Below are 25,370 nucleotides of genomic sequence, written 5' to 3'. Positions count from 1 at the left end.
ACATAAATACCTTCTGTACAATTTATTCCACTACATCAAAATCAAACCTTCAATCCATAGCAAAAAGCAATCTGAAACCCAAAGAGGTAAAGCAGTTGAAGAGGCGTAATTTGCAGGGGCAAGCCATGAATAGTTGCTGGTCCAAAATAACGTTTCAGTTAGGGCCTCTACTGGGTAAACGGGCACAGGCAGAAGCCTACGGGTTGCTGAATTCAAATACGGTCAACTTGAGCTTTTTAAAGGTTTGCTTAGCTTCTGTATATCTGAAGGATGATATCCAATAATGCCATTTCTGAAGGGCTCTCAGATGTAGAGCAGCACTCTAGCAGCCCTAACAGGAAGATGTTTAGTATCTCTTCTCATCTCCCATTCATCTGGGCTTTTAATACACACAAGCCCAGTCCAGTTGCCAGGAAGGCAAAGAAAAGGTCAAGAAACTCCTTTGCTGCAAGTTAGTTTGTCAAACTCCATTCTCGGCAGCATGACTTTACATGTTAATGTGAGTGTTTGCCTCTGTGTCAATAGCCCCTATTGTGTGCATTTGTAACACAAGATTTATGGTAAAGCTTGCAACATTTTTCAGGCATAATAAGCGTTTATTCACCATTCCAGGTCTATAAGCAGAGGCCTGACAAGTAATTATTGACACATTGTGCAGAAATAAAAGCGGTGGGCGAGCTGCTGTTGCGAATGGCAGCGTGGGTAGGGGGAAGGAGGGGCTGTGTCAAAGGAGTGACAGCCTTGGTGCCCAACATTGTCAAAGCCGACGTTGACTTGCACTGTTCTGTGTGCCTGACTGTATTTGTGCTCCCTGTCACTTGGGTGTGACATGCCAAAACATGAGGAGTGCTCCTTTTCTCATGCTAATGCTTTGTAATGACAGCTTTGTGATCCCCCAGGCTGTGTTAGTGCTCGACAAGTCAAGGTGTGACAGGCTGTAGACCCTTTTGTCAGCAAGTGCTGTACTGCCCTCACCAAATACCATACTTCTCCCCGGACTAAACCGGACCTCATGCCTGAGAGAGTACTAGCACCTTATTAGCATTACCGAGCAGACATCTGGGGATATTGACTGTGCGTGTACCTGTTCGCACAGCCCTGAGCAAGGTGTTCCCGGGTTGCCTGGCACGCTAACTTACCTTACTGTGCTTATCACAGAGCCTTGTGTCACCATTAGATGAGAACAGAATGAAGCTGAAAAATCTATTCCCAAGACATTTTTCATGAGCTGCTTCCCTTTTTGGGGTTCAAAGATGCTCTTCTCTGTCACGCGAGGAACAACTTGTTAGCTTCAAGCTAAGCCTCAGAAAGCTATGCAGCAGTTTTATGGTGTTTTTGCGTAACTAGTGAACTCTGCTCAGGATTAATTCAGCCTCTGAAGAGCAGAAGGTGTCACCAGATAGGATTAGGATGTATTAGCAAAGCAGTGTGAAGGAAGGTTGCACGACGCCTACTTATATTATACTTGGCCGTAAAACTGAAAGTCACATTAGCACCAAGTTCATCCATAAACACAAAGCAGCCCTAAAAATGTGTTTTATATGTGAAAGAAAGCTGGGCAGGAAAAGGCAGAGTTCAGGCTGCCTAGACTAAGCAATGAGTTGGTTTCATGGGATTTGGAGTTTGCAAATGGCTTGGAGAAGTACATGAGCTTGACTACTTACATGAAGTTTATCCAAATGATCCAAAACTCAATGATCAGCAAAGCTGGGCTAGGAAACTTGCCAGAACCAGCTTTTTCACAAGATTTACGGTGCTTCCTGCTTCTTGTTCCCAGGCATAACCAGGAAGTGAGCTGAGTAAAAATGGAAAATATTTTTTAGAAAAGTTATGAATCTCTTTTTCAAAGGTCAAAGAAGTTCATGGTAAAAATTTTGTGTCAACTTTCAGACCTTTTTTCTTTCTTATGCAAGTTTTACACATCAGCTGAACAATAGATTATTAATCTGAAATGTTAAGGGTATTGATGAGAAAGACAAAGAACAAGTTAACTACAATCCACAATGAAAGCCATCATATTAGAAAGCGCATGTTACTTACTGAAATTATTTCTTATCCCCAGCGACGCCGCTGGGAACTAAGGATCCCATTACATTACACATCCCAAACACAAAATGACAATCTGCTCCATACAGCTTGGTTCAAGGCTTCAGCAAACTAAGCATGGGGGGTTTAGGGGGAGAGTGGGGGGCAGAGAGGGGGACTTGAATGAAAATTATTTTATGAGCTAAATTCTAGCGTCACAGAGGTTGAGATTTTCAAAGCTGTCTATGACATCTGGAGACCATCGCTCTCCACAGAGGTACCACCATCTCATGAATTCACAGAGCCGCATTATAATCTTTTTCCTGCTCTATCACCCCACATGTCAGATGCAGCTGAACTATGATCTGCTGAGCAGCTGAGTCAGGGAGGGAAATGCGATGGTACTGCACAGCAGGAGCGATGATGCTCAAAGGACACTGCTTGAAGGTATTTGCCCAGCTGCAACACAGAGTTGAAGCCCAAACCTACCACAAAGCCCAGTGAAGCAGATAGCCATTCCTGCAATGTGATTTAACCCAGCACACAGCCTTGCATGTCTCAGCTTACAGGAAGTTCAGGTGTCTGCACTCACATCAAGCACGGAGAGAAGCCTTAAGAGCCTGAAAAATATGGTCTTTGTCTTTAACTGGAAGGAAAAGCAACAGTTTTGCCCTCACCCTTCAATATGCACGTAAGATTACATTAGCAAAGGCTATCCAACAGAATCTGTAGTTTTGCATTCCCACTCCTTCCTTTTCCCGATACCTCAAGATTTCTGTACATCTTTGGCTGTGTTCTAGCACCATGTGACATATCCAGTCTCCTTGAGACAGGCAGGGTAATTCTGCTTCAAAGTGATTTTGGGTGCTAATCCAAGTGTTTACAAAATCTGAAAATGTGATTATTTTCCTATTTCATATCAAATGATTCATTAGATCCTGGGGGATTCAAATACCTGTAAGAACTTTGATTTAGTCTGAGGCTGGATTCAACTGGTTTGCACAAGAAGAACTTTATAAAGCTTCAGCCAGATCCACAGTCAAACAAAGGAGCAAACTTCTGAGATCAACATAGGCTAGAAACAAGCGCTCCATCCACTGAGGAGCTCAACTCTCTCTCTGTATCTGAGGGCTGACATGTATTTTCTTCTGCTCTTTCAGTCCTCACTCCTGACAAGAATTAACCTAAGTCCAACGGGCTCTGCCTGCTTTCACTGCAGATACTATTTTTCTTTTGACTTCTGAAATGCTCTCTTTTCCAACAATATGCTCTGATCTTTGCAAATAATAACTTGCAGTGAACTATTAGCTGTGTCTGCTGCTTCCTCTCCAGTACTTCTATACACAGAGAAATTAATTGAAGGGCTCTAAAGGGTCTGCACCGATATTTGCACCTTTCATTTTGCTGACATCTCTAATTACCCTCTACTTCTAGGTTTATCTTTGTCTTCATGGACCCTGGGCTCCACAAGCAAAATCAAAACAGATAAGTGCCATTTCCCTCTCTCACCTCCATTTGCGTGCCTACCTTCTTTGCCCTCCTTAAGTCTGAAATTCCTAGATAGTATGTCTCAAATGCTACAGTTTTCAGATGGGCCAGAGCCACAGGCCTCAAACTCCTGGTACCCAAAGATATTCTTGAGAGGAAATGGGAGTAATAAAGAGACATTGGTGTAAAACTCAGCAGGAATAAATCTTCATATAGAGCTCACCTAGACAGGGACGTTTAGAAATACAAGATTCTGCAAGTCTCCAGCAACTGATCAATGTGCTGATACAAATCTGTTTTCAGCCTTTAGGAACTGCTCTGTTAAATTCCCCTGTTATTAGATATTCATTTTACATTCCCAATATGACCCAACTTTGCAGCTAAACCTGCCTCAACTTTGCCTAGAGGAAGGCAGGTAACGGAGGGGAAGCGGTGATGTGGGGCAGGATGTCCCAGGGAGAATTCAGTCTGGTTTCTAGGGCTCCAGCACAGTCTGTGCTTGCAGCTGGTTAGTGGGGTATCAGTCAGAAGACAACATTTTCTATAAACAGACAGAGGATATTTGCCATGTAAACTGCGGTTTAATCAAAAGAAAACCTTTGATTTTGCTTGATCTATTTTCATTTAATTAATGCAAAGGTTCCAGGACAAGAGGGTATTTTACTGTAAGTTTTACTGGGAGAACTACTGTTAGCAAGGCTTGCATCGACACTAAAACAGGCTGGAAATGGAATGACAGGCTTCTGCACTCATGCTGTCACAGTCACATTTCACCAAGCTGCCTTGGGGCCAGCAGGAGGTTCAGAATAGCCAATTTTAATCAAAGGCATTATGCCCCAAAGGCAACTCGCCCTGCCCATCCGCAGGGAGAGGTGCTGCGCAGCATGGGAACCTCCAGCACACCATGCCAAACACAAAGTCTGCCACTTCTTTTTCATGTAAAACCATTTGGAATGTCTCTGCTGCTTTTCCACCCCCCCCCCCTTAAAAGTGATGATATTGATGGATGGGTAAGGTCCTGTATGTGGCAGCCACGAGATACACAAACACACGGCTCAGTGAGGGTGAGCCTGTGATGTCTATACAGTAGCGCTGATGTTTTAGTCCATTGTTAAGGGAGATTGCTTTTCAACAGGCTGACAGGGTGCAGCTGCTGAGCTCTTTGGAAGCCGTCCTGTTTCCTCTTGGCTGTACTCGCCCTGGCGAACAGCACCATGGCAAGCCGACATCGATAGCCACGCAGACTTGAGGGAAAGAAGCGCACTTTCCAAATAATAAAGATTTTCAGGGAATTTTGACAAATGTATCCATCTATTGTCTGAGACATCAATAGAGCTGAGGTGGTACAAAGCGGGCAGACAGTTGCCTGTCATTGTTAGGCCGGGTGATGGACAGCAATGCCTGCTGGGCTGTCCTGCAGGCCTAAGGTGGAAAGAAGGGGACACAGGAGGGTGCAATATCCAGGGTCGAAGCACCTTTGGTGAACAGCACCTATGGCCATTCACCTCTTGCAACTAAAGTTTGGCGTTTGGTGCTTAAATTGCGGAAGAGATGTCAGAAGCAAGGCCTAAGGAACATTACACAGAGTGTGTGTAATGTTCCAAAGAGCTCTCAGAGAAACTCAGATGGAAAAATGAGGTTCACAGTATGTGGAAAAAGGGACTGACCACTTGGGAGGAATATAGGAATGCTGTCAGGGTGTGCAGAGATGCGACAAGGAAAGCCAAGGCCCACTTGGAATTAAATCTGGCAAGGGATGTCAAAGATGACAAGAAGGGCTTCTTTAAATACATCAGCAGTAAAAGGAAGACTGGGGACACAGCGGGCCCACTGCTGAACAAGGCAGGGGCCCTGGTAACGCAGGACGCAGAGAAGGCGGAGTTACTGAATGCCTTCTTTGCCTCGGTCTTTACTGCTAAAGCTGGGCGTCAGGCATCCCAGCCCCCAGAGAAGAGAGGGCAAATTGGGACAAAGGAAGACTTACCATCGGTTGAGAAAGACTGGGTCAGAGATCGCCTATGCAACTGGATCCGCGCAAATCCATGGGCCCCGATGCCATGGGCACCAACAAGTGCTGAGGGACCCAGAAGTTGTTCTTGCTGAGCCACTCTCCATCATCTTTGAAAAGTCATGGAGAACAGGAGAGGTGCCCGAGGACTGGAGGAAAGCAAATGTCACTCCAGTCTTCAAAAAGAGCAAGAAGGAGGACCTGGGGAAACTATAGACGAGTCAGCCTCACCTCCATCCCTGGAAAGGTGATGGAGCAGTTCATCCTGGAGGTCATCTCCCGGCATGTAGAGGAAAGGGTTATCGGAAGTAGTCAGCATGGATTCACCAAGGAAGATCATGCTTGAGCAACCTGATAGCATTCTACGATAGCATGACTGGCTGGGTCAATGAAGGGAAAGCAGTGGATGTTCTCTATCTTGACTTCAGGAAGGCATTCGAGACTGTCTCCCATAGCATCCTCACAGGCAAGCTAAGCAAGTGTGGGTTGGATGAGTGGGCAGTGAGGTGGACAGAGAACTGGCTCAACAGCAGAGCTCAGAGGGTTGTGATCAACGGAGCAATCTGGGTGGAGGCCCGTACCTAACAATGTTCCCCAGGGGTCTGTGCTGGGTCCAGTCCTTTCCAACATATTCATCAATGACCTGGATGCAGGGACAGAGTGTAACCTCAGCAAGTTCGCTGGTGACACCAAGCTGGGAGGAGTGGCTGGTACACCAGCAGGCCGTGCGGCCATCCAGCGAGACCTGGCCAGGCTGGAGAGCTGGGCCCAGGGGAACCTCATGGAATTCAGCAAGAGCAAGTGCAAGGTCCTGCCCCTGGGGAGGAACAACCCCCCGCACCAGCACAGGCTGGGGCTGAACTCCTGGAAAGCAGCTCTGCTGAGAAGGCCCTGGGAGTGCTGGTGGACAAGTAGTAGACCATGAGCCAGCACTGTGCCCTTGGGGCCAAGAAGGCCAACGGTGTCCTGAGGTGCATAGAAAGGAGTGTGGCCAGCAGATTGAGAGAGGTTATCCTCCCCCTCTACTCTGCCCTAGTGAGACCGCATCTGGAGTGCTGTGTCCAGTTTTGGGCCCCTCAGCTTGAGAAGGATGTGGAACTGCTTGAGCAAGTCCAGCGGAGAGCTACAAAGATGATCAGGGGCTGGAGCATCTCCCATATGAGGAAAGACTGAGAGACCTGGGTTTGTTCAGCCTGGAGAAGACTGAGGGACTGAGGGGGGATTTTATCAATACCTATAAATATGTAAAGGGTGGGTGTCAGGATGATGGGACTAGGCTCTTTTCAATAGTGCCCAATGACAGGACAAGGGTCAACGGGCACAAGTTGGAACACAGGGAGTTCCACCTCAACATGAGAAAAAAAAACCCTTCCCTGTGCGGGTGCCAGAGCAGGGGCACAGGCTGCCCAGGGAGGCTGTGGGGTCCCTTCCCTGGAGACATTCACACCCCGCCTGGACGTGGTCCTGTGCCCCCTGCTCTGGGGGTGCCTGCTCAAGCATGGGGGTTGGACAAGATGATCTCCAGAAGTCCTTTCCAACCCCTGCCATTCTGTGATTCTGTGTGTTTAGTCTGCGCAGGCTTAGACATCAATTTAAACCATACAGATGTTATTTTAAACCCCACTGCTTACAAATAGTATTGTGTTTGCTAATCATTAGCATAAGCCCCCAGCAGAACACTCTGTAAAGTTTCTCATCATCTCCATCAACATGGTGCCCTGGCATACTCCATAGAACTACACAGGAAAAGCAAAGCAGAGCAAGCTTTCCCCAAAAAGCTACGGCCTCCATAAGCAGGAGAGAAGTGCAAGAGGGGGTGGTAGAAGGCAAGAACATTTGCCAAGCCACACAGCGGGAGGACAATCAGGAACAACACCCAGGTCTTCCAAATCTGAGGTCACAAACACGTGCAATTATGTGCACACCAATGCACAGGCATGAATGCACCTATACTACAGGTACATATACACGTATTCCTAGACAAAAGTTAAAGTAAAATGAACCTTGGATTATAGTTGGGTAATTATTGACATACTGAAATAATTTCAAAATCAATCTTAAGAAAATTCAATGGCTAGGTTAAGATAAAAAGAAATCCAGACAAATTATGATTCAGCATACAAGTATTGTCCTGACTTCATCTCTGCCCTGGTGTGATGCAAATTCCTTTGATTAAAGCATTTTAGTGTTTTGGGCCCAGGCTAACTTACGTTTGGTGATACTATACTTTAAAAAAGAGGAAAAAAAAAAAAATCATAATGTGAGTGGGTCTGGTTCCAAACTCCTTTGTATTAGGTTCATTCTTGCCACTAGCTTTTAGGTACTTTCTGCAGTTTCCATGAAAGACTGAAGTCAGTCATTGGTTCATATTTCACACTTGGGAATGACAGGAAAACAGCTATCTTGAACATAGTAATGTTCTGGCCTGGAAATATTCTGCTGTAATCCAACACTTCCTATCAGAGCTTTTTGTTTTGGGTGTGAACTACCACATTGCTCCAGCCATTGGGAGTCCAAGGAACACGCATTAAATTTATGGGATTTCTGCTAGGCGCACGTGGAAAATGGTATCAGGGCAACTATGAATAATTGAAGAACTCGAACTCCCTAGTTCCTGGCAAGAAAAGTTAGCTCAACAGTTATTGAATCAAGCACTGTTCTCTTCAGTGGACGTTATGCATGTGTTTGCTAGTAAAGTAAGAACCATTGTACGATCTTAATGTCTGAGGTACTGTAAGCACCTTATACGATGAGTAATAAATAAACTGACCTTTCCTCTCTATCTATCTAAGGTGGGAGCCAGACCCTTCTGGCACTGCCAAGGGCAGCAAAACTTACATAATGAAGGTGAGAGTAAGGAGGGACGAAATGGGGCTCAGCAGCATGACGTGTTACCATTCTTGCCAAAAAGACAATTACCACCGTTCTTTACCAAGGTGGATGAGCCATCTATACTTAACCCAGAAAAGAAACGTATCAATGCATATATGTTCAGTAAATAGCACTGAAAATCATCTAGTTTACAGGTAAGAGCCGTTTGAGTCTCCACCCGATCTCTATGAGCACAAGATCAGATGCTCTACCAACTGCAGAGGGAGGGTCTGTAACTCAACAAAACCAGAGCCAGCACAGCCTGCCTGGTCTCATCATTTTTGAAGATGCCTGGAGAATAACTTAGGCGTGTAATCAATTGGTCCTAAGCCCTGTCTCACAGTTGTATGCGATCATGATTTGAGCAATCACGGTCTACGTAAAGAGAAGCAAGTATTTGTCTCAAGCAGAGGAAGATCAAGTGTCCAAGCACAAAAGCTAGTGGAGAAAGTGATATTCCACTTTCTTTACTAACGCATTGATTTCTTAAGTAAAGAAATCCATTCTATCAGCCCTATAAGCACTTTCTGAAGCCCTACACTGTTGTCAGGCCTCATTTCCCCATTCCTTTTAATTACACCATACCGCAAGTTAACAGTAATCAGCAAAAGGCCTTGCAGAGAGGCAGCCGTGTTTCAGCATAACTTTGAGGGGTTAATAAACTTGCAAAGACCAATTTTATCAACACTGAATGTAATACATCTCAAGTTAGGAACCTTCCAAGTCCTGCAGAGCTATTCTATTTTCCGGAAAGCAAATGACTTTGAAACGTTCTTTTCATGTGACACATTTATCTGGCATCTATTTACATGCAAATATAATAAAGTGGTATTTGCAGTTAAAGACAAGATCACTCTAACCTAGCTGTCATGAATTAGTTTCCTCTTAGCATTTATTTTTTTCTTTAAATAAAATTATTCTAAAAATATTTTAGCATGTTAACATATCCTTGTTGAACAGGCCAGGCCAGTGAGTCTTGGAAAGGGAAATGGTACCAGACAAACCACTTTGGCTAATGTAATCTGGACAGATGAATGGCTGATCTATCTTTAGGCTGATCCAGTTTCCATCAAGTTCAAACTAAGGGAAGGCAAACCAAGGACATTCTTCCCCTCTCATCATTATACATTTTCTTTATTCAGCACAGACCTCCCTTCATGCCTCTGTGGAAATATATATTAAATAGCCCAAGTTTTCCAACCATAATAATTCACTTGTAAACTTCTAGGAAATTCCATTAGTACAAGCTCTCCTTTAATTTAGCTTCACAACATCTGGTGAACACAACAATAGTATCACTCGCAAGAAACCCTTCAAGCTGAACTTCCAGCAGGTTTTTAGGGAAGACGGAGGGACGTGGTAGGAGAGCTGAACACTGATCAGCACACACTAAAAGTTGCAAATCACCCCAGGAAAGCCAGGATGATTAAAACTACTTTATAACATTTTGACTGTAGTCAATGACAGTTGGTCTAATTGGTAGCATGAGGAAACAGCCTGATTTGTCAGATGCAGTACAAAACCTTGTGTACAAAGGGCCAGTTTTCCTCCCATTGAAATCATTGACAAAACTCCCCTTGTCTTCAATAAGGCATAATTTGGATTCTAAGTCTCGTTGACGGCATGGTTTGAAAGTTTGCCATAATGCCTTCCTTTACATCCTTATGCTCTTGAAAACACCCACACACAGATAATACACATGCTGGGACTGGGCCAACTTCCACTCCACCCCTAATAGTATTGCACAATTATCCCAGTCGTGTCCTGCTGTTAACTGACAACCTCTGTGTTAAACACTTTTTCGCTGCAACAATAATTTATTCAGTATTGCTAACTTACCCCACACCAGCCTGAGGAATTTCAGAGTAATAGTGCAATTCAAGCTTACATCTGATCCAACCTCCCAGCTGCAAAAAAAGAAAACAGTTTGGTGTTCCACACAGTTCCTTTAAAAACCACAATAAAATGATACAGAAATATGAATTAATGTTTCTATGCTTATCTATTCCTTCAGTGGTTGTTCAGTCTTCCTGGCCAGGACAGTTCCATACACATTTAAAATACCAATCTAATCTGCCCAAAGAGCTATTGATTTATCAGCTCCATCCCGGTGTCGCTATTGAATGTCTTCAGAAATCTGCCAAATATGCCTATCCTTTCCGCTACTCCTATCAGTCCTCTAGCCTCGGTGTCAGCTCGTCTATTGATCTGAAAGCAGTTCTGGTCTTCCAGTCTACTAGCTCTCTCTCCTCTTTTCATATTGTAGATGCGCTCGTAATTGGTGCATAAATTTTAAGGGTAACACTAGCACTCCCTCCCCAACAACATTCATCTTAGCAGTCCAGTTCCTCTGAAATAAAATGTATGCAATGAAACGCAAAAGGGGGAACAAAGACAGAGAATAACTTTAAAAATATATGTGAAATAAAGAAGGAGAAAATGTACCTTCCTCCTAGTGTACATTCTTATTATTAATTTCAGTGAGTATCTTGAAAAGTAGCCTAAATTTGCTGGAGATTCAGTTTCTACTGAAAGTCAGAAGCAGCTCAGAACATCCTTCGGGTTACCTTGCACAATTTCAGCTCTGTGTGCCGGAGCCGATGCCAACCTTTCTCCATTATTCTGACCCAAGGCCCTTTGTCTAGAAATCTCTTGAGACATATTCCTCTTTCTGTCCACACACTACATTTGTAGATCAATTCTGAAAAGACGCTTCTGCCACAATTCATGCAAAATATGCAAAAAATGAGCTGCATGACAACTTGAGGAATAAAGAATCACCCATTCCACCAGTAATTGGCTGCTATTTGTGAGTGCAATTAATCTATAACTAATGATTATTCCCCACTTGCCAATGTGTTCCAGTCACCTATTGCTTATCTAACAAACTTCTACAAGAGCACAAGGCAGAAAGGGCAGCTATCATTTGTTTCCATCTGTGCTGCTTTGTGAAGTCAGTGACATCTGGAAACTTGACACAGCAGTACAAGGCAGCAATCCCCAGTAGAAATGAACGGCTCCCATTTACAGGACATCTTTCATATATTATTCTGCTGATGACGGAGAAGCGACTCAAGGAGCCAGCTGACAGGCAAACAAACTTAGCTTTACCTCTCCTTCCAAATTCTGTTTTAATGTTTAATTCTTGGCTTCATTAAGAGTCTGAAGTCTTTTGAAATTTGAGTTCAGCTGACCAGATGTTACAGTAGTGGGATTTTCTTTGAGCAAATACCATATGAAAGCAGACTTCATTTCAAGGAAACGTTTCACAAGCCTACTAATTATTCTGCATGGAAACACGCAGAGGGGCAGCATCACTTGGGTAATCTCCCTCACAGCCCTGTTACTAGAAGAACATGCATGTTGGAGAATGCTAAGTTCGGCAGGCAAAGTGTTGGTATAACCTCTGTGTTCATTTAAGAACAGCAAAGGCTGTGCCCTATCACGTCTGTTTGGGGGACTAACCAAACCAACAAGTACTTGGAGCTGTTGGAATACTTTTTAAAGCAAAACAATGAATTTGATTAAATTACAGAAGAAACACTTCTAAAAGTGAAAATTAATCAACTTCTGTTTCTTAAACCCACTGAAGAACTGCTTTGACTATACTGAACTATAACACACGGGGCATTAACTGTGAAGTGCACTGTTGGTATTCAGTCTCACCTGTGTATATTTAGATTTTACTGTCAAAAACATTGACTAAAAATTCCATATTCAGGTGTGTGTAAATATGAAAAAATATGAAAAACATTTTTCTGTACCAGTTAATTTATACTGATAAAATTTTTAATGAAGACTCTGTTATACTTCTATAAATATTACTTTGTCCAGCTTAATTATGTCACTACGAATACAGAACTGAACACATCTTTAGAAAGCAACTTTATATAACCATACTTGTAGAGAATTCAGGACTTAAAACTGTAACAGTGTGTTTAAAGCATTATGTTTTTCTAATGCAGGCAAGGCTGTAAGCTGCATTTATAAGCTCCGCCCTCTGCAGAAATCTTGTGCTTCATTGGGTTATACACAGAGCTCTTTGCAGATCGAGGTCTCCATAAAGTAGTTTACGTACATAAATAGACTGTTTGCACAGAATCTTGCACTCAGCTTCTTTATGCAAAAGGAAGGCACAGAGGTTTGACTGGTCCTAAATCGTGCGTTAGCTCTGCTTTTCTTCAAATAATTAAAAAAAAAAAAAAATCAAACATGGGGGATGTGGTTGAAAGAGAAGGAATTATAACAATATGAGCACAAGTAAACTTTGGATTAAAAGTAAAAATTTTTATAATTTCAACATCCCCTCTTCATGACCATACCAGAAAATAACAAAGCAGAATCTATGCTGTGTGCGTTGCTGTTCAACAGAGCAAGTTTTTATCAATACAGAGTTACAGGGAAGATTATTTTGGTACCCAGGAAATGTCTGGCCTGGAAGGGAAACCATCAGAGAGAAGAAGAGGTGTCTAGTTACCTCAGTAACAGTGACCAGCTGCTCCTCCCCCCTGCCATGAGCAGCACAGCCCTAAAGTGGACCAGACCCAGACTTGTTCTCACTGCTGACTGTCCAGTGGACAGCTACAACCACCAAACAGCCAAGACCTAATATCTACCTGATGCTGTCTCAAGAAGTATTGCGCGTCTATACCACTTGCTTTCTTGCCACTACAGATTTATATCACAGGACTCACGTATTTGATGTAACCCTGGGTGGCTTCTCTAGTTCTCCAGATCAGTTGCTGCTGTGGAACTAAACTCTATCACCTGGAAGAAGCCCTGGATTTCTTTAGGCATATCAGCAGCCTGCTCCACCATCACCACTCCTCCAATAAAGTCCAGAGCGATGACCCCAACAATCTAATATATAACTTGCCTGGACATACAATGAACCCTAAACAGAGGAAAATTTGAATGATATTATGAAAAAAGAATTGTCCGGGAGGAAAATATTTACATTGTATTTGCAGTGTAAGGAAAACAAGTGGTTAATAACCAAGCTGCTCTATGTTCTGTGATCGTAAGTCATAAAAAGTTGAGAAGGAATTCAGAAAACAAAAGCTTCAGGGTGTTATCAAAATAGAAAGGGAAAAAGAAAAACAAGCAATAGTAATCAAGGATTTCAGGCCGACAGCTCAGGCAAGAATCTGAAGCGAAAGGATGTGTTGTGCTAAGCTTGGCAGAATCACTTCTGCAAAAGGTCCCCCTTGATGGTTTATTTACAAACCAGAATTATAGTCACAGATGTTCTACCTTTTCAAAACTTGCCATTCTGCTCCTGCTGGACATGGGGGTGGGGGCCACAAAGCCGGGCCCCACAAGGAGGCAGAAAGCTTGGCTCTTCTCTGAGTACACTCAACTATGTACAGGTCCAGGTCAGAACTCCATGTTTGTGAAAAGCTTTCATTGAAGATGTTTCAATATTTGCTTTTTAAGTCTTTGTGGTTTATGACACCCACTTAGAAAATGGAAAATAACATTCTTTCCCCCTTTTCTAAGCATGCATAATACTAGGCTGGCAGACACAGGGAGCGGGGCTGCCCACAGGAACCTCAATCCTATCCCTGGTTCTCCCCTTGGCTGACTCCACACGTCCATTGCAGTCAAAGGTAGAGCGACAGCAGCACAGCAATGCAGAAGGGCACACCTCTGCCCAGCCGCCTGCCCAAGCCTTCTCCACAGCACCAAGACACCGTTGCTGCCTGCAGTGACTCTGTGCTCCCACACGCATCCTGCAAGGAAAGGCTACCCGAGGCCCATTTGACAGACTTACACCCAGAAGGTGGCAGAGAAGCTCATGGTGGAACTGAAATTTGAAACTAGGTTTCCCAAGCCCAAAGCTTACATTTGTTGTTGCATTACCCTTCCGTTGCACTAGCTAATCTTCCTCAAGTCACTTCACCTTTCCGTTTTCAGTCTGGCAGCTCCAAAAAGGGAATACAGTTCCTTGAGATATAAGACTAACAAAAGAGGCAGCCACCCCTGAAAAAAACAGAAGGCATCTTTGCACGGGATAAACCTTTTGTTTATCTTTGTGTGGGTTCTAGGACTTGGTAGGAACATTCCCCAAGTGAATTACCCTGTTATTGTAAGGTAATGCAGCTAATGCTGCAAACCTGATTGGACATGAGTACAATCAATAGAGATAAGCAGAAGCAGCAGCCAAATTTGTTAAATAAATGAATTCTTGCAAGTTACTTGCTCAGCTGCTCCATCAATGACAAAACTCCCATCGATTTCAGTGGGAAGTAGGATCAGGCCCTGATTTCTGACACTGCTGATATCAGGATTCTGCTATATAACAGGTGATATAGAATTAATTAGAATTTTAAAAAAAGATTGAAAAGAAACCTCTTTCTCTGCCCTCAAAATTCCATGGACCCCTGCCCTACAGTTAATCACCTCTGTTATTAAACTTTCCCCCAAATAGTAAAGCAACAGAGCAGAATGGTAGTGCCCACGTTCCTGTCAAGATCTCACAGCCCTCATTAATAAACTTCGAGGTATTGGAGTATTTCAGGACTGTAGTAGGCTACAGACTAAGGGATTTCCTTTGGGTGTAATTTCATGTTCTTGCTTCACATAAAAGCGATGTACTTATTCCAGGGTCTTTGCCTTCTCGTCGGGCTTTTTTAAGCACTCAGTTATGCTCCTTTAGTGATATCCACAAACTGACAAACACAGGGCTGCCCACTTTATCAGCTGAAAGAGAACAGGAGAAATTAAACCCAGGATTAATCAGCTTGCATAGCGTGAAGATTTACTCCCTTACCTTACTGGTCAATCATCCTTGGGGCTGGAGAGATCTTCATTTATGCCCTGAAACTGCTCCTTCCACAGAAGCAGGAGGCCAACACAGAGAACAGCCATGGGTTAAAGCCAGCAAACAGCCACTCACCTTTGTAGACAACTATGTAGAGAGTTAAGTTAGATCCCTATTTAAATGGGTGTCAACCTAGAACAGTTAAAGTTTCTCCAGCTTTCTATCTTTGCCAATGAGAACAAGTCCAGACTATGAGTGCTTGCACATCTTGCTGTAAGTAAAATGGCACATCTGGATGAAAAAGACCGTAAAAGGAAAAAGGGTATCACTACTACCTGCCCAGCTGATCACTGGCTGAATAAGAAGGGGATGAAATAACGCTATGTAATCTTGTCAGGAGATAAAAAGAAACCTCAGAAAGTTCCAAGTCACAGTTCAGAATACAGCTTCACAGAGAGAGTCACAAAAGCACTCTCCTCCCACTTAAAACTTCCCTCTTGCTGAAAAAAAAAAAAAGCATCTCTGTAGCAACTGCAGAATCTGACCCCCTGGAAGATCAAAGTTAATATATTTTTCAGCTAACACAGTGCAACAACCAGAACAAACCTGGAGTTAATGTGGAATCCCCAAGCAACAGGCTGCAAGAGGATGCAGCAGACGCACATGAGTAACAGGGCATGAAAGGACCACCAGTGTGTTGGACAGACAAGACGACTCTTTTATTGAGGAGTCTTGCATGGTCAGCGTAAACCTTCACTAAAATGCATTTAGTATTATTGCATCAAATGCTGCAGTTGATAAAAAATAAGCTTAGGGCAGGCATTTCAGAATAGCTCTGCATCAGCCCAACTGTTCCTAAGTCCATGGTAGAATCCCCACAGACACTCAGAAGCTGAGTTTGGCTAAAGGTAAGCATTTCTGAAAATGTTTTGACATTTGTCAAAGGATTTTTAGAGATACCTAACTCTAGAAACCTACATTTTGGTACTTGCTTTAATGCCATTTGACATTTCCCTCTTTCTTTTATTGTTTTTTTTTTTTTTTTTCTTTTTAAGTTATCAGATCTTGCTAGGAAATGTATAAATGTGAATTAAATGGGGTAGGGTACAAAAACAGAGGCCAATAACTAACTTTGTACTATCCCTGGGGCACAAAGAGATGTGTCCAGCAGTGTTTGGATTAAAAATAACATTTTGCAGCCATATGAATAACCCAAACCCATCAAAATGCAGTTACTTTAATTCACAGTTTTAATGTATTTATTTCAATTAGACCGTGATGGCTTTAGTCCATTACCTAGCTAATAAAGTGAATTAGATAATGTTAGTGCAGCAGTTAGCACTAGTGCTTTCTATTTTTCTAATAGTGCCCAAGATCTGTTTGTCAGGAAAGCGGTGCTGTTTGCGTGTAGAGATTCAGTAACAGTCTGACACGTGTTTATAAAGTGATGGGTCAGTTTTTGATTCTTTTCTTCCCCCTAGAAAGGCACCAACTCTAAAAGCAATATAACTATTTCACAGAAAGTAATTCCTTAAGGATTAAGCATGATCAGCCAGTACTTTTAAAAACACATCTGTTTTTGTCAACACAAAACAATATTCTAGTCAAGGCTTTGCTAAATGCTATTCACTACCTTTCATCCAACATGGACTGCTTTTCACCATATACTGGAACATCAGAAAGGTTTTGCCCCAGGACAGGTGTTATCTTCCTGAGAGTTTGTAAACGGTCTTATCTATCCTCTCATACTGGAGGGGAAACCATACAAACCCAACAGGATCTGAGTAAAATCAAACAGTTGCAGGAAACTCAGGCTACTTGAAAGAAGTACCTATACAAAAATCATGGAGATGCATGACTTTCTACACAGCTACGCTTAATATATTGGGCTTTTACTTAGCTTCTGGAACTCAACACTTGGTTATACCAGAAAACAGATACTTTTTTTTTTTTTTTTTTTAATGAATGAAAGACTTCTAAGAAATATTTTTACGGTAGAGATGCAGTCAGTGTGTACACATTTTTTTTTTTTTTTTTAAATCTTCTTTCTGTAGTGATGAACAAAAGTAGTACTCTCCACTAGGAACACGAGGATATAGGAAAGGCTTTACATAACATAATCGTGTATAGGAAAGGAAACAGAAATTAGAGGCAAGCTTGAAAATGTTATGACTATCTTTGCCTGGATGAATTTGCACACTTTGTAAATTAAGCTTATTTCTCCAGACACCCTATTTACATGCTGTTTCCTTATTTTTAATCATTACACGCTCAACACATGAACAGTTACTTTGCATTTACCTTTTTCTTGGGTGTGCAAGAACATGAAAGGGGCTCAGAAGTCCTCGATGGAAGGCGCACGTCTTTTCTGTTTGTTTGTGTCTCTTGGTCATCTTCCTCTTTTAGGTTGTGTAGACACAGACAAAATGGAGAGGGGAAAAAAGCAAAAGCTCTCATTTCTCTCTACCTATTCAGACACTTTGGAACATGAAAACAACGCTAAAAATGGATCTATAATCTATAGATTACCGGGAACTATAGAGAGTGGATGAGAGTTTTCTTTCTATCATCCATCCTACAGCCTTGGGAGAGTCCATGCCATTTCTACCCCCTGTACGCCAGCTCATGAAGCCTCCCTTCCTCTGCTTCTTTCTCTCTACACTCTCACATCCACACACACTCAATTTTGCCCTCTGAACTGAAGCAATGACCCATTCCTTGTGATTAAATTAGCGTAAGTAATAAGATATCATAGAGCTGATTGATTTCCCTAGCAATAGTTATTAACCAGCTCAATTCAGAGGAAAGCAGAGCCATTATTCTAAGCATTGATTCCTGAAAGGACTGCAGGAGAGGAGCGTGCTCAGATAGATGTAGCGTGCGTGCAAACAAATCTCAATCCAAAAAAAGGAAAAAAGGGAGGCTCCCTCTCCCAGCTGTCTACACAGAATCAGTTTCACCTTAGAAAACAAGAGACATGGTGAGTGATAAAAGAGGACTAGGTGCAATATGTTCTAAAGTTGTCACAATTATGAATTTGATTCAAGACAGCAGAGACTGGAGTTTGTTTCACCCAAGCTTTAGCTGTTTGGGAGTTTAGGCTAACCAAATTAGGGAGCTTCACCTGTTTTCTCACAGCTGACTCTCCTAGTAATGAACACAGCTGGCACAGCTGCATCTCTCTGAGAGCCTCAGTCAGTCTAATTCAGCATGTGATCATCCAAACACAAAGACATTTGGCCTCTGAGAACACACGATTAAACATCAAGCTTACTATTCACAGATTTGCCCTCTCTTCTTTTGCACATACTCCTCCAAAATTTTTTGTGATCCAAAAACTCTCATTAGATCCCTCCTACTGCCTCCAGCTTTACTTCTCAGCTGCTTTCTGCAGGGTTTCATGCCACACATTACTACACAACGTATGACTGTAGACTCAATTCTCCATTTTCCTGTGAAGTAGCAGTGTTGGCTCTCCAGCTGAAGACGATAAAACTTTTTTGTAGCATTCAAGGCCCAAAGATAAAATGCCAACCTTCTAGCTTATATGCAGAGCCAGAAGACAACTTTTTTTGATCTTTCTTTCAGTCTTTCAACATCATTATTTCACCTGCTTGCATCAGGGTGAGGAAACCCACAGCCCCTTTTCTTGGAGTCCAAGCCCAAGACCTCACCAAGTATGGAAAGATACAGGCAATTCTGGTTCCCCCAGATGCTGCCATCTCCTGCCATCCTGTTTCTTCCTGGCCTCAAGCATCCTTCCCATTATAGACAGGACAGTAACAACGTCTCCTTCTCAGGGCTGTGCTTCACCTCTGAGAAGCTGCCACTCATCCCTCAGTTCTCCACAAAAGAGTACGCTCAGACTGGGTTGCAATCACCGTCAGCTTCTCTAGTGAAGCCTCACCAAGATTCAGAGTGCAAATTGTACTCTGAAAGGTTCTAAGGCCCTGAGAACCAGGAAAAGACTGCCTTCTCACAGGAGAGAGACCCAGATCTCTCTCACACAGCTACACAGTGAACTCTTTCAAAGAGAACATTCAAGCCACAAAACCTTCCTGTAACTAATGGCATGGTTGCCATGAGTTAGAAGAAGCCAGAATAGTGATAGACACCAAGTCATGGCACCATATAGAACATGTTTCCCTTCTCACATGAGTCTTGCTGTTATCACCCCTAGAGCAGAAGAGGACGGAGCCAAGCTGTATGTTCAAAATAAAGACATAAAACCACTCCTGGGGCCAAGGGTCTATCAGGAAGGTGTTCAGGGAAGAGCACCATAAGTGAGGGAAGACAGGCAGTGATGCTGGTTCTAGAGAACCAAAGTACTCTCTAAGCTCCTGACCCTGTCCAGAGCATGGGCTCTTCCTGAGCCAGGAGGATTTTGTTGTGTTTAATAGCCCCATTTGGATTTTTCTTCCATGAAACAATCTAGGAACTTTTTGAGGCCATGTGAACTTTTTATGATCCGTAACACGCTGTGGCAAAGAGTTGCATGGCTTAAATCTTTTTTGAAGAACAATTTGCATCGGTTTATATTGAACTTTTACAACAGCTTATCTCATTTGAAGCCCTCCTGGTTCTTTTAAGGCAGCTAGAACTTACTTTGTGGAGGGGAAAGGCAAGTATATTAAGTGACACAAAAAAATCCATGGTGTGGGTAACCTCAAGAAAGTAGACTGGTACAGACTACAGAAAAAAACCATGACAGAAGTCAAAGGAAGTTTGTAGAGCCAAGGAATGAAGCAGTCATACATTCAAGCTATTAGAAACACTAAATAGCAACAAATAGGCCCATGGTAGTTCAATTACACTGCCATCAGTTTCAGTTCTGGTCCAAATAGCTCTCTCCTCTTTTAGAATTCAAAATGAGATGTATTACACTTTAAAGAATCTGTGTGAGCGTATGTGTGCCTATGGGACTTTTTCAAGTCACTTATTTGTCTGAATGCCATTGATTTTTCTCCTAATTGTTATTCACTATGCTAATTTCCCTCACAAATCTCACATGCTATTGATCAAAAAGTAATAAACTCTCCGGCAAACAAAACAAGCATTATTGCAATGTTGGGAAAACATCATTTAATATCAATACCATATTTACAATTATCTTTAACCCAAATTTCACCCGCAATGCAACGCATAATCAAAATCAGAGAGCTACAGGCAAAAGGGTAATATTAAAAGACTCCCACTAGACTATTTTCTAGTAGATTATAAAAAGAAAGGCTGAAATGGGACAATCTCAAACAGTTTAAAATATATAGTTAATGCTATAAACAAATGCTGCTGAATAAAGTATAGCCTCCCTAGCCTGTCTCCCTTCTGTTATTTGGAGACAGTCACCATGAAGATAAAACAGAAGTAGAGGAAGCATGAGTATCTGTGCCAAAATATCAACCTATGGATGATCAAGCCTCATTTAAACTGTGGTTTCTGCATTTCATTTTATTTTTTTGATAAGGACATACTGGATTCAATCCAGTTTCCAGTACATGTCTGATGATTTTCCGCCTCTTGAGCTGTAATGGTAGCATCAACTGAGTGGTCCAATTTATGATCGCTGCAGTTCTGAATCTTGTTCCAAATATTATGAAAACCCCCAAACTATCAGTCGTCCTTTTAACCCCGTAATTTTCCGATTTTGTCTTTAATTTCTTATTTTCTTGACATTAGCTTGAAAATTATTGCTCATTTTCTTCTCCAACATACTTTCAATGCAAACCCTAGGTAAGTTACTGCAAAGTGAAAAACAGCCTGGTACAAAGGAGAAGATCGGGTCCTGTAGAGAACCAGAGAACTACTCCAAAATTGGACAGTTAAGTCAGATTTTTACTAACCCAAATACAACACATTCAGCTCTCCTTTTGTTTCTTCTATCCCCAAAGCATTTCTTGGCAGAAAATTGCCTGTTCCAGCTTCAGCCACTGTGTACGTTTTTGATGAACCGAGATGGGAACTTCAACCTGCACTGGATATAGTGAACTAGGTTTGACTGCTGACTGCGGGAAAAGAGGCATCACTGGAAGCAGATATATAACAAATCCTAAAGATTGGAGGGTAAGGGAGCTAGACGAGAGCAAGCACACACAAATGGATGCTAGGACCAAGACACATAGTTGTGGGGAATTCAAAATCTGATTGAATCCCCAGAAGATATTTTTATTTGGCACCACGGCTCATCTTTATTTTAAACATGAGCATGGTCTCTCGTGTTTGGGTCTGAAAACTTCAAAACTTGTAGAGTTTTGTTCAAATGTTCCATTTCAATCCTACTCCATGGGAATCTAAGGTTCCCAGTTATTTTCCTATAGTTTTCTCTTCCTGCCCTCTCTGGACAGTATAAAATCTATCTTTTACTAGTCCAAGCACACTCAGATTCAAAGATATTATTTCCAAGTTGCATATTTCCAAGAGCTACATGTCACAGAACGTGACGAACACAGAAATCTGTAGTGTGGGTGGATTTGTGAAAGAAGAGCTTTTGAGTGTGGCCTGCCATTCAACTCTGCACCTGGCAAAGAGTGAAAACAATCCCAGCAAGCCAACTAAAACAAAACAAAAAGCAGGAACGGAATCAGCAATCTCAGGGCAACTCTTGCCACAACCCTCCTAAAGTTTCACGAATCCCACATTCCCTCCAGCTGAAAGAGCAGCCAGGTTTCTGTCACTAACCGAAGCCACCAGCGCTCGTGTGACTGGCCATCTCCTGAATGAGGATTATTGAGGTAACGGGCCAGTTCCCTCACTGGTGTAAAGTGGCATCACGCCAAACATGACATACCAACTAAGAATCCAGTCCATGTTTTTTTGCATCTCAATAGGCAGAGATGGAATTATTTTGTCTCTGCAATTATTTCTGACTAATTTCTGCCATTATACCTCTTTGCTTCCAGCACACCCCTGGGGAAAAGTAGATTATTTCTCTGGTGATATCAAGCTAAGGCGCCAATCAAAACAGAGGTTATTAATAAAACACTGAAAAATATCTCTAATTAACTTTATAATATTTGAAATTCACATTCTGCTCCCCACACACCCACTTCAGTAGAATTTTGAAAATAAGTCAATTTTTGGAACAATCTGCAAATAACGCTATTAATAACATTCAGTAAATTGATGGCACACCCTTCCTTGAATGGCTATGTTCACTCCTCACTCCATTTCAAAACCAGATGTAGCGGAAATAAGCAGCCCAAGAATGGACAAGGAAAGGTTTTAGATTCAGGGAAAGACTTCCATATGATATTGGTGAAAAGATTTGATTTAGTGAGAAGATCAGGACGAGTGAGCAGCAGAGAGCACAGCGCATGTGTTCTTTTTTACCCTTATAACACAGGAACAAAGGAACATCAGGTAAAGATGAATGAAAACAAATTCAAAACCAATGAAAAAAAAAATAAAAGAAAAAAGAAATTCTGTTTCCTATGCAGCCCACAACCAAGTTATGGAGCTGATTGCCTCACATAAAATATCACTGATTTAAGTTTTTATAAAGATCCAAAAAGGATTAGTCATTGCCATTGATAATCGAAACAATAAGCTACAACAAAAAGACAAAAATATGGCTGGGCATGTGCCAAGTATTAACTGCCTGACGTGCAAAATGCAATTCCCCAGTTGTAGGGTATCATGTAGGGTTTCTTCTGAAGTGCCTCGGCTGGCTACTGATGGAGGCAGGATATTGAACCAGAAGACTTATGGATCTCATTTGCTGAGGCAATTCGTAATTCCTTATTTAGTGATTCAGAAGGCAATAGGTGAAGTAGCGTGGTGGTGCCAGTCAGGGAGTCACTGAAACAGGTACTAAGAGCATTTTGAGCAGAGATGTCAGTGAATAAGGGTTAGACACCTGAAAACGGAACGTTCTTTTTTAATGGAAAAAAGGAGTCATGTAACGGAGGAAGCTGAGGACCGTGTGTGTAACTGCGGCTCAGACTGTGTCCAGCACACAGACAGACAACACTTCTGGCTCCTGGCACCTTTTGTGTGCACTAAAACTAAAGAAGAACTTGTAGCTGTTTAATGAGTGCACACATCCATCTCATCCATAGCAGAAAATCGTCGTCTCTGGTTCTGAATTTTGTTTCCAGAGAAATGGTGTCAGGCTGCCAAAAGAAGGAAAAACTAAAGATGGGCTGCAAAGTAGGTATCAAACTAGTTGTGTAGTACAGAAAAGGACATTAAGCGTTTTTTCCCTCAAGAGTTACAGACAAGAGCAGTGCATAACCTGGTGGCCAGAGCATTTTCCACTGATACAGAAACTTAGGGTCATTGTTCTGCCCGATTCAATATCTGATCAATGAGACTGTCATTTCTGTTAAAATATCCTACCTTTTCTGAGAGAAGTGCCATCAAAGCTGCTAAGCCCTTGGAAAAATTTTGAAATTTGGTAAGAATTTTATTTAAAAAACAAGGCTTTCCTTCAAAGAGATAGCAGCTAGCTTTCATGAGGACAAAAACTCCGAAACACCATTCAAGTATTTTGCTCTTCTTTCGGCACCAAATCCAGATACACCAGAACACCCTAACTCTTCAGTGTGACAGCTTTTACTTAGCTTAAGAGCTTGTTCATCTTCACTACTGTTCTCTTCAAATTACTGTGGGCTATAGGACTACCAACAACAACAAAATTAAACTAGCCAGTGAAAGCACCACCAAAAAGACCTCAGAACTTGTCCTGAGATTTGTATTTATGAAATGACACAAGTCTTTTTTATTTTTCTAGTTACAGAGGCACATCACAGTGTAGGGTAAAAGCGGCTCATCTCGATGAAACTTTGCTAGATACCAGTTCAATTTATGAGCCTTCTTTAAGCAATCAGAGATTCTCATTACGAGATGTTATTCACCACAATGGTACAAATAAACACACACAGTCTGGATGAAAACAGTTTAAAGCAAAAGTTACCACAAACATTCAAACTGATGTTCAGCCACTGAGGTCCACCTTTAAAGCTGGATTTTGCTCACCAACACTGCTATCACCTAGTCACAGATGATAATGTAAATCTGGGTGTAAATGGCTCTCCTCCCTTTCTATCAGCAGTTCTGAGGCGTGTCTTCTGTAGCACAGAATATGCCAGCTGAAGAGTCAGTGTTGAGATGAACACACAGCAGCTCTTCCCGTTCATGCCGCTTCCAATCGTAGTAAATGACAGAAAAGTTCCTTTTTTTTTTTCCTAAAGCAACTCCCAGTTATATTGTAGTCAAGCCTACACATAGGACTTTTTTTTTTCTTTTTTTTTTTTTTGCATTTGCCATATTTAGTAAAATGAAAAAGATCCAAACCTACTTACAAATTCACGACGAACTAGCATGGAATTTTTTTTAGGGCTACATTCTCAAATGGAGGAGGAATAGTAGATGGTGACACTGAGTTCTATTCAAGAAGACCCTGCTAGGTTAAGGTCCTTGTCAGGAACACGGGACACACCTGGCTTGTCTACCTAAAGGAACATGAACTGTCAACTCTCACCGCCCAGGGCTGTACCCCTCCTCCTGCATTACTGGGTGGCTATTATGTAAAGTTCTCAGTCTTTCTTGTAGGATGATCTGGCCTCCTTGCATTAACAAACTTGCTGTGTACCAAGAACCGCAGCCCAGGTGTCCCACTTGCTGGATAAACGTCCTAAACTTATGTTACAGAATGAGTTTTATACCCCTTATAAATAAAACCCCAGTGCCAGCAGAGGAAAGGCACAGCATCTTCCACCAAGCAACAATTAAAATGTTCTCCCAGGAGGTAACATCACTTTCCTTGAAACAGAGGAAGAAGTCAAACTTGGATCGTATGCATCTATTGTTCAGGAAGCCTCTCCCACCACAAATCTCTCCCTTCCAAGAAATTTGCAAGTATTTAATGTCTTATCAAAAAAGTATTGTTATGAATGAAAAAAATAAAGCCAGGAAAAATACATTATTTTTGCCTACGTCCCAACCATTTCTCACCACACAAGTTTTTTTGGTGTTCAAGACACAAGGTGCACCGGCTTCATGAGTGGAACCAAGAGTGTAGCTGTATTAATGCAAGACAGAAAGCAGCAGTTTTCCAAGTGAGAGTACATGGGCTTACTGCTTCTTCATTAGATGTGTTTCTCAGGAAACCCCAACCTTTCTTCTCCCCATCCCTACAAAAACTTGCGAGGATGTCTTCATGAATGTTTCCAGGATGAATGCATTCACATCAAAACACTTCCCTTTACTGTTGACATA

The 25,370-nt window shown here is 42.1% G+C and overlaps 1 long non-coding RNA gene across 2 annotated transcripts in view; it reads right to left on the bottom strand.

Moving 5' to 3' along the window:
* Positions 1–25,370, bottom strand: part of LOC142064048 (uncharacterized) — a 294,357-nt gene that overhangs the window by 73,998 nt on the left and 194,989 nt on the right. The window contains exons 5-6 of one of the 2 annotated variants that reach the window (XR_012662963.1): positions 10,232–10,299; positions 1,665–1,795 (exon numbers count right to left, since the gene is read on the bottom strand). This is a non-coding gene — a long non-coding RNA (uncharacterized LOC142064048). The remainder of the gene's footprint in view (positions 1–1,664; positions 1,796–10,231; positions 10,300–25,370) is intronic. The other variant, XR_012662964.1, reaches the window with a different exon arrangement.

Source organism: Phalacrocorax aristotelis, chromosome 13 (genome assembly GCF_949628215.1).
Source record: "Phalacrocorax aristotelis chromosome 13, bGulAri2.1, whole genome shotgun sequence".
Taxonomy (NCBI): Eukaryota; Metazoa; Chordata; class Aves; order Suliformes; family Phalacrocoracidae; genus Phalacrocorax; species Phalacrocorax aristotelis.
This window is presented reverse-complemented; position numbering and strand designations above follow the sequence as displayed.